The sequence below is a fragment of the Protomyctophum bolini genome (genome assembly GCF_963924005.1).
Source record: "Protomyctophum bolini genome assembly, chromosome: 9".
NCBI classification, from domain to species: domain Eukaryota; kingdom Metazoa; phylum Chordata; class Actinopteri; order Myctophiformes; family Myctophidae; genus Protomyctophum; species Protomyctophum bolini.
Window position 1 is genome coordinate 45,464,117 of NC_137870.1, and position 14,854 is coordinate 45,478,970.

Genomic DNA, 14,854 nt, shown 5'->3' on the forward strand with positions numbered 1-14,854 from the left:
ATATTATAGCGTGCCGTTTTTCATCATTTTTGAGGATTTGAAAAAAATGACGAAATGACAAAAACGATGGGTTATAGCCCATGTTTTTTGAAATTTTGAAAAAAAAAATCCAGGCCCATGAATTAGAGGATAAAGCTCACATGTTACCCAAATAGTTGAATACACAAAAGCTAAGGCACTGGTGTCGGACTTCTGGTTTACCGGAACGGGGTTCAACTCCCTGCAGTGCCCTGCTCAATGTGTTGTATTTACCATAAAAATTTAGTGTTGCGGAGGATGAGAAACATTAGCAAATTACGGAGTGTTGCGGAGGATGAGAAACATTAGCAAATTGCGGAGTGTTGCGGAAAAATTGCGGACTGTTAAAAAAAAAAAAAAACAATGCGGAAATTGCGGAAATTGGAAAATGCGGAAATTGCGAAAAAAACGATGGGTTATAGCCCATGTTTTTTGAAATTTTGAAAAAAAGAGTTAGCCTCGTTTCTCATCATTTTGGACCGTGGGCTATAGCCCATATCGTACGGCATACTATGGCACGCCGTTTTTCATCATTTTTGAGGATTTGAAAAAAATGAAAAAATGAAAAAAACGATGGGTTATAGCCCATGTTTTTTGAAATTTTGAAAAAAAAGTTAGCCTCGTTTCTCATCATTTTGTACCGTGGGCTATAGCCCAAATCGTACGGCATACTATAGCGCGCCGTTTTTCATCATTTTTGAGGATTTGAAAAAAATGACGAAATGACAAAAACGATGGGTTATAGCCCATGTTTTTTGAAATTTTGAAAAAAAAAGTTAGCCTCGTTTCTCATCATTTTGGACCGTGGGCTATAGCCCATATCGTACGGCATACTTTTGCGCGCCGTTTTTCATCATTTTTGAAGATTTGAAAAAAATGACGAAATTACAAAAACGATGGGTTATAGCCCATGTTTTTTGAAATTTTGAAAAAAAAAGTTAGCCTCGTTTCTCATCATGTTGGACCGTGGGCTATAGCCCAAATCGTACGGCATACTATAGCGCGCCGTTTTTCATCATTTTTGAAGATTTGAAAAAAATGACGAAATGACAAAAACGATGGGTTATAGCCCATGTTTTTTGAAATTTTGAAAAAAAGAGTTAGCCTCGTTTCTCATCATTTTGGACCGTGGGCTATAGCCCATATCGTACGGCATACTATGGCACGCCGTTTTTCATAATTTTTGAGGATTTGAAAAAAATGAAAAAATGAAATAAACGATGGGTTATAGCCCATGTTTTTTGAAATTTTGAAAAAAAAAAGTTAGCCTCGTTTCTCATCATTTTGTACTGTGGGCTATAGCCTATATCGTACGGCATACTATAGCGCGCCGTTTTTCATCATTTTTGAGGATTTGAAAAAAATGACGAAATGACAAAAACGATGGGTTATAGCCCATGTTTTTTGAAATTTTGAAAAAAAAAGTTAGCCTCGTTTCTCATCATTTTGGACTGTGGGCTATAGCCCATATCGTACGGCATACTATAGCGCGCCGTTTTTCATCATTTTTGAAGATTTGAAAAAAATGACAAAATGACAAAAACGATGGGTTATAGCCCATGTTTTTTGAAATTTTGAAAAAAAAGTTAGCCTCGTTTCTCATCATTTTGGACCGTGGGCTATAGCCCATATCGTACGGCATACTATAGCGCGCCGTTTTTCATCATTTTTGAGGATTTGAAAAAAATGACGAAATGACAAAAACGATGGGTTATAGCCCATGTTTTTTGAAATTTTGAAAAAAAAAGTTAGCCTCGTTTCTCATCATTTTGGACCGTGGGCTATAGCCCATATCGTACGGCATACTTTTGCGCGCCGTTTTTCATCATTTTTGAGGATTTGAAAAAAATGACGAAATGACAAAAACGATGGGTTATAGCCCATGTTTTTTGAAATTTTGAAAAAAAAAGTTAGCCTCGTTTCTCATCATTTTGGACCGTGGGCTATAGCCCATATCGTACGGCATACTTTTGCGCGCCGTTTTTCATCATTTTTGAAGATTTGAAAAAAATGACGAAATTACAAAAACGATGGGTTATAGCCCATGTTTTTTGAAATTTTGAAAAAAAGAAGTTAGCCTCGTTTCTCATCATTTTGGACCGTGGGCTATAGCCCAAATCGTACGGCATACTATAGCGCGCCGTTTTTCATCATTTTTGAAGATTTGAAAAAAATGACGAAATGACAAAAACGATGGGTTATAGCCCATGTTTTTTGAAAATTTGAAAAAAAGAGTTAGCCTCGTTTCTCATCATTTTGGACCGTGGGCTATAGCCCATATCGTACGGCATACTATGGCACGCCGTTTTTCATAATTTTTGAGGATTTGAAAAAAATGAAAAAATGAAATAAACGATGGGTTATAGCCCATGTTTTTTGAAATTTTGAAAAAAAAAAGTTAGCCTCGTTTCTCATCATTTTGTACTGTGGGCTATAGCCTATATCGTACAGCATACTATAGCGCGCCGTTTTTCATCATTTTTGAGGATTTGAAAAAAATGACGAAATGACAAAACGATGGGTTATAGCCCATGTTTTTTGAAATTTTGAAAAAAAAAGTTAGCCTCGTTTCATTTTGGACCGTGGGCTATAGCCCATATCGTACGGCATACTATAGCGCGCCGTTTTTCATCATTTTTGAAGATTTGAAAAAAATGACGAAATGACAAAACGATGGGTTATAGCCCATGTTTTTTGAAATTTTGAAAAAAAAAATCCAGGCCCATGAATTAGAGGATAAAGCTCACATGTTACCCAAATAGTTGAATACACAAAAGCTAAGGCACTGGTGTCGGACTTCTGGTTTACCGGAACGGGGTTCAACTCCCTGCAGTGCCCTGCTCAATGTGTTGTATTTACCATAAAAATTTAGTGTTGCGGAGGATGAGAAACATTAGCAAATTACGGAGTGTTGCGGAGGATGAGAAACATTAGCAAATTGCGGAGTGTTGCGGAAAAATTGCGGACTGTTAAAAAAAAACAAAAACAATGCGGAAATTGCGGAAATTGGAAAATGCGGAAATTGCGAAAAAAAACGATGGGTTATAGCCCATGTTTTTTGAAATTTTGAAAAAAAGAGTTAGCCTCGTTTCTCATCATTTTGGACCGTGGGCTATAGCCCATATCGTACGGCATACTATGGCACGCCGTTTTTCATCATTTTTGAGGATTTGAAAAAAATGAAAAAATGAAAAAAACGATGGGTTATAGCCCATGTTTTTTGAAATTTTGAAAAAAAAAGTTAGCCTCGTTTCTCATCATTTTGTACCGTGGGCTATAGCCCAAATCGTACGGCATACTATAGCGCGCCGTTTTTCATCATTTTTGAGGATTTGAAAAAAATGACGAAATGACAAAAACGATGGGTTATAGCCCATGTTTTTTGAAATTTTGAAAAAAAAAGTTAGCCTCGTTTCTCATCATTTTGGACCGTGGGCTATAGCCCATATCGTACGGCATACTATAGCGCGCCGTTTTTCATCATTTTTGAAGATTTGAAAAAAATGACGAAATGACAAAAACGATGGGTTATAGCCCATGTTTTTTGAAATTTTGAAAAAAAAAGTTATCCTCGTTTCTCATCATTTTGGACCATTGGCTATAGCCCATATCGTACGGCATACTATAGCGCGCCGTTTTTCATCATTTTTGTGGATTTGAAAAAAATGACGAAATTACAAAAACGATGGGTTATAGCCCATGTTTTTTGAAATTTTGAAAAAAAAATCCAGGCCCATGAATTAGAGGATAAAGCTCACATGTTACCCAAATAGTTGAATACACAAAAGCTAAGGCACTGGTGTCGGACTTCTGGTTTACCGGAACGGGGTTCAACTCCCTGCAGTGCCCTGCTCAATGTGTAAAAATTTAGTGTTGCGGAGGATGAGAAACATTAGCAAATTACGGAGTGTTGCGGAGGATGAGAAACATTAGCAAATTGCGGAGTGTTGCGGAAAAATTGCGGACTGTTAAAAAAAAAAATGCGGAAATTGCGGAAATTTGACCTGAACACTCTGATGTATAAAAAAGGTCTATAGGCTACTGTTTAAGGAAACGTTCAAAGTTCAATGTTGACAAGACTCTGATGAAACTGTTTTACCGTGCCTACATCGAGTCTGTCATTTCATTTGTTGGAACTCCCTTGGGAAAATTGTAAAAGTGGCCTCTAAGGTAATTGGCTCACATATGAACAGCCTAGAACATATCTTTAAGAGACAGGTGCTCAACAAAGCTCTGTGTATTCGCTCTGATGCTTCTCACCCACTAAAAGTACAAACTCCTCCCATCCCACCTCCCATAGGATTTTATGTAGACATAGCACTCTATAGACAGTGCACGCATACTTGACGGCAGACTGCTGGGCAAGCGCTGGCACTTTGGCATGAGGGGTCTGATCAACATGGAATTAATTCTGTACTGGCCATATAAGGGAAACTGACTCATAAATTTACTGACTCATAAATAATGTGTGTGTGTGTGTGTGTGTGTGTGTGTGTGTGTGTGTGTGTGTGTGTGTGTGTGTGTGTGTGTGTGTGTGTGTGTGTGACGAGAGACAGGCAGGCAGGAAGGCCGGGGCCGGGGTGCGTGCGTGCATGTGAGAGGTTGCTATACGCCAGTAAAATCAGTATGAGAATCAGTAATCTCAGAAAAGCAATGAAGCAACCCCACTGAAAGTAATGAAGAACTGCTCCTCAACTCAATGTTTTCTCCTGCTGCACGTGTGTGACTAATTCTTCTCTAGACTAAGTTAACATTCTTTCTGTGCTTATATGGTTCTGTGAAACTCTTATTTATATTATGGTAGGCTATATAGGCAAAATTGATTTCCCTCACAAGGTTCTTCTGAAAAGAATGAAAACCAGATGGATGTATACTATACTCTGGGTATGAAAGCCTGATTGTTCAAAATTGGTTAATTGTGGGGATAGAAAACACATATGGGAGCCCCAAAAACACAAAACAACAAAATGTTATGTTCACCTTAAAGATATACTGTAGTTCTATGTGATATGTGATTCTTGTGGGCTTGTGTGGGCCTCTGTTTGCGGCCGCCTTTCACTGAACCTTCACATTTTTATTATTTTGTTATCCAGAGCCATTGAGGGGCAGAAAACAGCCTGGTCACATGGTTCATGTACTTGCGCGAGCCTATAGACTCCAATGCATTTCGTAAACTTCCGGTTGTTCCCATTTATTCAATAGAGGTCCTTGTACAGTAGAAGAGCCCGGCCCCATGAAGTGAACGGAGTAGTGGTAATTCTGTCTTATACTCTATGGCTTTGTTGTTATCTATTCTCTGTTCAATTCTATCTAATTCTGTCTTATACTCTATGGCTTTGTTGTTATCTATTCTCTGTTCAATTCTATCTAATTCTGTCTTATACTCTATGGCTTTGTTGTTATCTATTCTCTGTTCTATTATTTTTTTATATTATTATTATATTTATAATTCTGTCTTATACTCTATGGCTTTGTTGTTATCTATTCTCTGTTCTATTTTATTTATATTATTATATTTATAATTCTGTCTTATACTCTATGGCTTTTGTTGTCTATTCTCGGTTCTATTTTATTTTAGCTTGTGTTTTAATTGCACTTTAATGGCATTTCACAATGTGTTTATTTTCTTAATGCTCTTAATGTTTTGTGATAAGCACTTTGAATTGCCTGTACTTGTTAAATAAATAAACTTTCCTCCTCGTAATAGGGGGAGATGTTTAATTTGGCTCACATTGAGCAAACACATAATGGACACATTAAAAGCGTTCAAATATGAAGAGGAAAATCTTCCTTTTTATCGCTACCATTTTGGTGTGTGTGTGTGTCATAAACAAGCTAAGAACCTAACATCTGTCTTTACGGTAGCCTACTTGTGAGGGGCGGGCCCAATCTGGAAAGAAAGTTGCTGTACTGTATGGCATTTAGATTCCATAGGTTAAATAAATATAGAGAATGACCTTTTCTCCCTTTTTTGAGAGATGGCCAAACGGCACCACAAGCATACAGACACATTTGAGAAATATACATCTTGAGGACCATTCAAGGACCCAGTCCTCACAAGAAAATGTGTTGGAGCTCATCAAGATTAATCATAGGTTTAAAGTCTGCAATCTGCATTCCAGGCACCGCTGGGATTCTCAATATTACTTTCTTCCACCGGGAAAGGTCCATGGCCACCTCATGGTTGATGCCGAGTGCTTTTATAATTTCATGTCAGCCAACACTGTCGTCTCGTCAGCCATATTCTTCAGCCGGCCACTGGGTCTTGTCCTGTCCAAGTTAATTGACATTACTTTTTTCACCAAATCGTTCTCTTCCTTCCTTAATTACGTGTCCGTACCATTGCAGTCTGCCACTCCTCACCAGATCCATTATGGCCTCCACTCCCATCCTCAGCTCTGCACTGGTCTTTCTCTCCCTCAGTGACACACTACACATCCGTCTGATCATCCTCATCTCCGCTCTGTTCACTTCTCACCCTTGTGGTCGCCACTATAGGTCCACCCCCCATCAGCGTTAAGCATGTCTCCCAGGTAGAAGAAACTGTCCACCATCGCATACGTCTCCCTGTCTACTACAAGCCCCTCTTGCTCGGCTGCATCTGATTGTGGGACTTCTCCGCTGCACCTCTTGCACTGGAATGTGTCACTTGCCTTTTACTCCACTGCATCTCTGATGGACCCATTTCTCACAGCCCTCGCACTGGAGAGAGTTAGCTTGTTCTCCCTTTCTCTAGACCACATGGCCATGCTCCTGGCTGTGGTATCACTCCCAGAGTTAACTTGTACTCCCTTTCTCCAGACCACATGGCCATGCTCCTGGCTGTGGTATCACTCCCAGAGTTAACTTGTACTCCCTTTCTCCAGACCACATGGCCATGCTCCTGGCTGTGGTATCACTCCCAGAGTTAGCTTGTACTCCCTTTCTCCAGACCACATGGCCATGCTCCAGGCTGTGGTATCACTCCCAGAGTTAACTTGTTCTCCCTTTCTCCAGACCACATGGCCATGCTCCTGGCTGTGGTATCACTCCCAGAGTTAGCTTGTACTCCCTTTCTCCAGAACACATGGCCATGCTCCTGGCTGTGGTATCACTCCCAGAGTTAGCTTGTTCTCCCTTTCTCCAGACCACATGGCCATGCTCCTGGCTGTGGTATCACTCCCAGGCCAGCACCACTAACCATGAACTTTGACTTCTCCGCATTCACCTTCATCGCTTTCACATCCAAGCATGTCTTCCAGTCTGCTATGCTAGGTCTTCTCTGGTGTGAGCCATCAGTACCAGCCTACCAGGTCATCCACAGAGCAGCTCCCATGGTAGTTCACCCCTCACTTTCCTTGATAGAGCTACAGGTACAATTCAGCTTGAGGTTATTGGATTAGGATTAGGCATTTAGAGGTTAGGTTGAGGTGTTTACGACGAGTAAGACGCGCGAACGCGGGAAGCGAACGCAGATCGTAATGGAGCTGAGTGATTTGTTGATGCAACACACTCCATATTTGGACGTAGCTCCATATATGGGCACAAAGTGTCTGTGCCCTTTGTGCCTATATATGGAGCTGTGTGATTTGTTGATGCAACACACTCCATATTTGGACGTAGCTCCATATATGGGCACAAAGGGGGGACACACGCACGCACAGACATGATCTGCTAGGTCTCATAGTAAGTGCTCACTGCGTTCGCAATTAGATAGATTTTTGGCATTTTCAATGCCGTCATAAAGTTGTCCTCGCAAGTAGCCTATTAGTTAGGTAAAGTTAGCTTAAGTTGTGGCAAATCTGCAAAATAAATGCTTACCACTAGCTTTCTTCACAGATGTGTTCATAAAGGTGTCTACTATCACAGAAAAATGTGTTACAACCCAACTCCCTTGGGAAACTTTGTGACAGCTGCTGAAAGTTGTGGTGCCATTATCAACCAATATAAGGCAAAGAATTCCAAATTTCATTATACTTTAAGTAGCATGTGACATGTCAAACTAGGGGGTTTTCATGATGCTGAATCCATTCCAAGCATGAGTTTTGCACGAAAATATTCTCTTGGGCTAAATTCGGCCATAGCCACTTGCCCAAATGTGCTGACCTCATCACATTTGTGATGACGGCTATGGGCATTTTTGTGCAAAACTAATCTAAACTAAAACAAAAGTCGGCCTCCTGGTGGCGCTATAAAGGGCAGATGTGAAATAATGCAGGTCAAAGGTTTTTCCTTGGCCTCTTGGGAGTGTGCATGCAATGTTTCATCCAGATCGGTGCAGTTATAGGTAAAAATGTGAAAATCGGCCTCATAGTGGTGCTAAAACAGGCCGTTCTGGAAAATGTGGGGCAGAGGTTTGTCGTTGGCATGCAGGGAGTGTGTGTGCAAAGTTTGGCATCGACCGGGTTAGCTGCCACTGTGTGGCCATGGAGCGTAAGCCTTGCCAAGATAAATTGGCCATATTACCCTATATTGTTTTGAATACAAAACAGGGTTGTATTATAATCAGGGACTAGACTATTTAACATTCAATGTTCTTTTTACACAAATGAGTCTTGTAAAAATGGGGGTCGTCTTATAATCAGAGCCGCCTTGTATTCGGTACAATACGGTACTACCTTTTGACATCCGGTTTCCCCGCTCGCAGATCTCCATTGAGAGAAACGGCTTATGTTAGCATTAGCTCACGCTGTTTACCTTTTGCAAGAAATGTTAATATTTCAATCGCGATACGATGAAAAATCACAAATCCGATCCGAACCTCGGATGGATGGTCAAAACCACGGACAGCACTCATAGTTTCTGAGAAAAAAAGAGAGGAAAAATCCTATTTTAAATGGTACTCTATTGGATGCGTGCACATGTTTCCTGGAGTTATGGAGTTAAAAAATGGAGTTAGCTGGTTTCTGCCAGACAACGTTAAGCCTCTAGATTTGTGTTTTGGCAATTTTAGTATCTGCTTCTTCTTTCGTGTAACGTTAGAGGTCCAACTCGGTGTCGTGGAGCCACGCCCGCATCTCTGGTCCCAGGTCAAAGAGGCCGGCCTCTGAGGGCGGTCTGTGTAAGGGGCAGGTGAAGATGACATGATCGGCGGTCTGCTCAGGGGCACCGCACTCACATGCCGCACTGTCTGTCAGTCCCCACTTCTGCAATGATGTATTGAAGCGCCCAACCCCAGTTCTTAAGCGGTTCAGTGTGGTCCATTGTTTGCGAGGAAGATCCTCTCCTCCTATGTCGCCAACTCCTGGATCCCAGCATGCGGGAGGGCCCGGCTGACTCCCACTCCTGCTTCCACGCTGCTGCTAGCCATGCATCTCTGGAGATGGCCTCAGGGGTGGCGTTGAGCATCTCCTGTGCTGCCCTGTTGTAGGGGTGACGAGACCTGAGTCTGCTTGGGGGCGCTGGAGTTGTGGTGGTGCCATGCAGGATGTGCCAATCCTGCTTTTGAGCTTTCCTGGCCAGGACGAGGGTGGCAGCTTCCCGTCGGAGACCGGCCGGGGCTATTCCCGCAAGGACTGGCAAGTGGGACACAGGGGTGGGCTTCAGGCATCCCGTAATGATCCGAAGGGTGTTGTTGATTGCCACATCGACCATTCTTGCATGTGGGCTTCTGCTCCAGACTGGGGCGCAGTATTCCGCTGCTGAGAAGACCAGGGCTTGGGTGGATATACGCAGCGTCTTAGCGGAGGCTCCCCAGGTTGTCCCAGCGAGGCGGCGGATCAGTGCTACCCTGGATGTCACCTTGGCCTTGAGTTCCTTGAGGTGTTGACTGAAGGACAGTGTCCGATCCAGACGCACGCCGAGGTACTTCGGGGCTTGCTGGACCTCCAGGCGTTTGCCGTCAACACTCACCTCAAGCTCCCTCCTTGCTTCTCTGTTGCTAAGGTGGTATACCGCAGCGACTGTCTTTCCAACGCTAAGCTGTAGACGCCACCTTTGGAGGTATGCTACCATGGTGCCCATGTCTTCATTCAGGCCCTCTTCCATCGCCTTCCATGTTGGTCGACTGAACATGATGGCAAGGTCGTCTGCGTAGCCATACTTTCTGGACGATGTATCCGGTAGGTCATGAATGTAAATGTTGAACAGCATTGGCGAGAGGAGAGACCCCTGCGGTACCCCATTCCTCAGTCTTCTGAGCCTACTGCACTGCCCACTGCTGGTCTGGAGAATGAAGCTGCGGTTGGAGAGCGTCTCCATGATGAACTTCACCATATGCTGGTCCGGTATTGTCCTCAACAGCTTCAGGTGGAGCCCCCGGTGCCACACGGTGTCGTATGCGGCAGTCAGGTCCAGGTACACCACCCCAGCTTTCTCATTGTCCTGGAAACTGTTCTCGATGTCTTGAGAAAGTAGTGTAACCTGGTCTGCTGTTGACCTTCCACGACGGAAACCAGCTTGTTCTCGTGGGAGCTGTGAGTCCACTACTGGCTCTATGCGGCCATGGATCATCCTCTCCAGGATCTTAAATGGGACACTGAGCAATGAGATGGGTCTATATGACTTGGGGTCATCCGCGTCTTTATTTGGCTTTGGCAAAGCTATCACGGAGGCGCGACGCCAAATCTTTGGGAGCTTTAACCTCCGGTAGCATGCTGTAAAAAAAGCACAAAGCCAGCCAGATGTTGTTGTGCTCTGGTGGATGACGAACTCCGGGTGGATGTTGTCACGGCCTGGAGATTTGCCCGGCTTGAGCTTGCTCATGGCCTCACTGAGTTCCTCTGCTGTAAATTCTCCCGAAAGGTTGGAATCGACACTGGCCGCTCTTGAGATGCAAGACACCTCTCGCGATGTCAGTCGGGCAAAGTCTTTGTCTGCATCCGGGAAGCGCCCGTTCTTCAGGAGCTGGGAAGCGATGGAATCTGCGGTGACTGGGCATCTGTGAGCTGTTGTATTTCTGCCTGTAAGCAGGTTGATGGTCTGCCACGCCTTGCGACTAGAATGGGTGAAGTCGATTGACTCGACGACTTCTGTCCATCTGGCCTTGCGGGTTGCGTCAAGCCTCTGGAGCATTGCTGATGCAGTCACATCCACCTCTTCTCTGGAGCTGGCTCTCTGGTGTTCACTCAAGAGGCGGCTGCACTCCTCGTCCCAACCTGGGATGTAGTTCCTGTTATAACCACGAGGGATGGTCTTCTTTGCTGCACACAGGAGGACCCGGCAGTAGGCTGCATAGGCTGCATCCATATCTGCCGTCTCTGGGTCTGGCAGGCCGGCTTCTGCTTGATTCGAATCTCCTTGATTCGATAGGCAAACTGTGACAATCTTGGACTGTAGAGACTAAGGCCCTCATTTATCAATTGAGTGTAAAATCTGCCACAGATTCGAGTGCAGGTTTCGTAGTACACCCACGTCGCCACGGCATTTATAAAGTGATCGCAAACAGCTGATCCTTCCTTAATTTCGTTCTGACGTTAATAAATGTGACGGCTGAAATCTATCTGGCACGCCCTATGAAATCAAGCCTCGCCCTCGTTTTTGCGACTGAACACATGAAATACGACCTGTGGGAACCATGGAAACCATGTAAAAAAGTTTCTCCCGTGCCTTATTGCTGCCCCTCACCCACCTCTCTCATACACACACACACACACACACACACACACACAGAAGCACACGCAACTTGCAAGCCTATATAACTAACTGGTGTCTTGTTAAATAAATAAAGAACGAACACCTGCATGAATTACATAAAGTTGTAGGCCTTCCCTGTCTGTTTCCCTCTCACCTCGCTTGCCTTGCTGTCATGTCCACGCACGCACCTACATGACACGTAGGCCTACATCGACATCGCATCGCCATGAATGGAATTAGTTTGTAGGCTGGCCTATATACATTTTACCCTTTCGTGCGCAGTGCACGGCGAAGGCGTGATACTGCGCACTGCTGTGATATTAAAGTCCTGTGGATGACTCAGTGATGCCTGCATGAGAGATAGGCTAACATGTCGTCAAGGCAGTCATAATCAACGTTTATGTATAGTGATTTGATCATTGATGAACGAATCATAAACATATGGATGAAGGCTTGCTTGCATGTGTGCTGGTATGTGTTGGCGACGCAAAGCTGCGGTCCCGTCCTCCCGACTCCCGAAAATGATCTCGCTTTTATCTGAACTGTCAAAACTGTCAAAACCTGTCTAAGCACTTATTTAAATGGTGAATGATTAAGCCCCTTACGCCTATAGCCTGCTAGTACTTACTACAAATAGGCACGCTGTATGCTTGTCATTGTCACTTGGAAATAAAGGCGTGCAGTCCATTTATGCCTTTTTTTAAATAATATCATAATCACATATGCCGCATCACCGCATGCGCTCCAAAATCATCTCACAAGTGCGCTTGCATAACAAGGCCAGTAAAGCACTGTTTGATTAAGCACAAACTAATACATTTTAAACATGTTATATTGTTTTTAATTGCGCGATTTTAATTACTTGTAAAGTTGGAAATCTCTCCCTTTTTTTTTTACATACACATACCGTTTTATATTAACATTTTAGGAGTGAAAACATATGTTTAGATGCCTGTGACAGCGTGTCAGCAGTTCAGACAATGCTGCTCCGCTTGTGTAAGACAGAAAAAAATGCGTACGCCAGCTGAGGAGCAAATGTGGATTTTGAACGTTGTCACGTTCAATTTCAAGCTTTGGCGGAAATGGTAAATGTCAAAAATGTCGGCAATTTCGGCGTGCACCCATATTTTGGCGTACGCACGGTTGATAAATGAGGGCCTGAGTGTGCATACATTAAAATTATGAAATAATTAATCATTTGACAGGGACATACCGCTGAAATCACACTTTATTATGGGATCACATTAGGGGACCAGGGCCAAAATTTTATCCCAGCCAGACATGCCTACAGCTGCAAAATGATCCACCACTGAATATTAACCTATTCCAAATAATTTATTTGACAAGATATAGTGACACCAAGTGAAGAAACCAAGCACTCTGACACCCTCCCAGTTATGCTGTCAGCAATGATTAAATTTATCACTAGCCACTTGGATACCACGTAGCAAGTTCACCTCATTCACTCCATACCAAGTATGGGGTGAATGTTGTATCATTTACACTTGATGTGCTTTATTAATAGATGTTATGGCTACTTGGATACTTTTACTCTGTGTGGGGGGTGTGGGGGGTGAGGGTGTTATTGCCAATAAAGTAAAATTAGTAGGCCTACTCAGATTTTCCAAATAGTGTCAATCTTTTTCAGAAACAGCAGATCTACAAACACAACACATCACATTGTAGCTCAGCTTTTTTCGAATAGCCAAAGTGTTAAGTTTTGTATTATACAATCTGCAAAGTAACAAGTAACTAAAGCTGTCAAATGCTGTATGAAGTATAACAAACATGGAAAGTAAAGTAAAAGTAACTCTTAAGGCCGACTCACACCTTTCGATCTAGCATACAACATTGATGCATGCTAGATGTATACAAAGGGTGTGATACATCTTGCCCCAATGCATTTCCAATGGAAGTCACATGGTTTGTCACATTTGTGCTGTACGGCTTTCGGCTTTCGACTGCCCCCCACCCCCTCATACAACACAAATGTAGTGTCAAACCATGTGACTCCCATTGGAAATGCATTGAGAGCTTGCATCAGCTATACATCTCATACATCAATCTGTTGCGAAGGTGTGAGTCAGGCCCTACTGTGCATTGGGAGCACTGCACTTTATTTTATAGTACTTGAGTAGATGTACTTAGTTACTTTGCACCACTTTCACAGGCTAAGCATGAAACAGCCCCAAGTGTACTAATTGCTACAGTGCAGAGTGACATGGGTTGTCTTAACTTAAAATGTATAGTAGTAGTAGAACATCACACAGATCTGTAGTGTAAGAAATGTGGCCGCAGTGACTTCACAAACACAAGCTCATTCCTCCCATGTCCTCTCTAGCAAAGACCATTAGTTTGTATTGGAAAAGCTGAAAAGACTCTGAGATCCACATTCCACCTCCTCCTTTGAAGTTGGATAGCTTCAAAAGTATGAAAGTGAGCATAAAGTAAAACACAGTAAACAAAGTCTGCTGTGATTATATCTCAACCTTTCAAAGTTTAAATGTAGTTTAAGGTAAAGCAAACATGCTAAAGTAACAAGTGAAAGAAAAATGAGCTTTAATATGAAAATAACATTAATTTCCGATTTATTGGTTGTTTAAAATGAACTATTTCAAAAACTAGTATAATAATATTTGAAAATAATGACATCACACACATTTTCTTTCCACTGTATAACAATTCCCATTGAAACGTCAAAGCCACTAGAAACACACAACCTTGGTTCTGGTGACTGGTGCAGATCTACAATATGTGTTCACCATTGTACGTCCATTTTGAAATAGCCAAAGTAGGCCTATAGGGAGGAAGTTGTGAATGTATGTTTTATGTAATAATAATCCAAATATTCAAACTAAAGTTGTCAAATTATTGTTGTGGAGTAAAAGATGTATAAAACAGAAGTGAAAGTGTGCATAATACTAATACTAATCCCTCAAATGTTTTACAGTACTTAATGTACTCTAAATGTACTCTAGTAACTATACGCAGTATAGTTACTATACACCACTGCATGATACTTCATAATGTTTCATGTAGAGTTGCTCAGTGACTCAGATCTAGATGTAATCTATCTACTATAATGCCTATCAGTGATGGAATGAATAATCAATACTCTATTGTAGAAATAGTTTTGTTTATTACAATTTCGATATTCAAAATGTACTTGTGTAAAAGTAGAAAAGTACCAAAAGTAAAAGTAGGCTACTATTTATTCAGAAGGTCAATTTCACACTATTTCAAAAGGTATAAAATGTATTCAAATCCTTGGAAAATAGCAGAT